Source organism: Colobus angolensis, unplaced genomic scaffold (assembly GCF_000951035.1).
Source record: "Colobus angolensis palliatus isolate OR3802 unplaced genomic scaffold, Cang.pa_1.0 Scaffold38, whole genome shotgun sequence".
In the NCBI taxonomy this organism is placed as follows: domain Eukaryota; kingdom Metazoa; phylum Chordata; class Mammalia; order Primates; family Cercopithecidae; genus Colobus; species Colobus angolensis.
Genome location: NW_012117154.1, coordinates 8150970 through 8152220, shown reverse-complemented (window position 1 = coordinate 8152220; position 1251 = coordinate 8150970).

The following is a 1251-nucleotide window of genomic DNA, read 5'->3' as shown; positions in this document are numbered from 1 at the left end:
GCCAGGAAAAGGAATTTCACAAGGTAATGTCATCAGTTAAGGCAGGAGCAGGCCATTTTCACTTCTTTTGTGTTGGAATGTCATCGCTTAAGGCAGGAACCAGCCATCTGGATGTGTACGTGCAGGTCACAGGGGATATGATGGCTTAGCTTTGGCTCAGAGGCCTGACATTTTGGATTTGTGTCCCCACAAGTCTCATGTCGAACTGGAGGAGGGGCCTGGTGGGAGGTGATTGAATCATGGGGGTGAATTTCCTCTTTGCTGTTCTCATGATAGCGTTGACAAAAAGAGTCAAACCCTGTGAAATATTTGAAGAGATTTGTTCGGAGCCAAATATGAGTGACCATGGCCTGTGATGCAGCCCTCAGGAGGTGCCGAGAACATGTGCCCAAGGTGGTCGGGAACAGCTTGGTTTTATAGATTTTAGGGAGGCATGAGACATCAGCCAAATACATTTAAGAAATACATTGGTTTTGTCCAGAAAGGTGGGACAACTCAAAGTGGGGACTTCAGGCTATGGGTGAATTTAAACGTTTTCTGGTTGACAATTGGTTGAGTTTGTCTAAAGACCTGGGATCCATAGAAAGGAAATGTTTGTTGAGATAAGAGATTGTAGAGCCTGAGGTTCTTTTGAAGTCTCATAGTGGCTGCCCTTAGAGACAATAGATGACAAGTGTTTCCTATTTAGATCTTTTTTTGATATAAGGAATAAGTTTTAATGTTCATTAGCAGAGTCCGGTTACTACAATAAACAACAATGTGTATTTCAAAATAGCTAGAATAGAGGAGTTGAAATGTTCACAACACATAAAATTGATAAATACTCGAGGTGGTGGATCCCCTAAATGCATGACTTGATCGTTACACATTCTGTGCATATAACAGAATATCACATGTACCCACAAATATGTACAAATATGTATCTTTTTATTATACTTTAAGTTCTAGGGTACATGTGCACAATGTGCAGGTTTGTTACAGATGTATACATGTGCGCACCCATTAACTCATCATTTACATTAGGTATATCTCCTAATGCTATCCCTCCCCTCTCCCCCTTCCCCACAATAGGCCCCAATATATGATGTTCCCCTTCCTGTGTCCAAGTGATCTCATTATTCAGTTCCCACCTATGAGTGAGAATATGCAGTATTTGGTTTTCTGTTCTTGCAATAGTTTGCTGAGAATGATGGTTTCCAGCTGCATCCATGTCCCTACAAAGGACACAAACTTGTCCTTTTTTATGGCTGC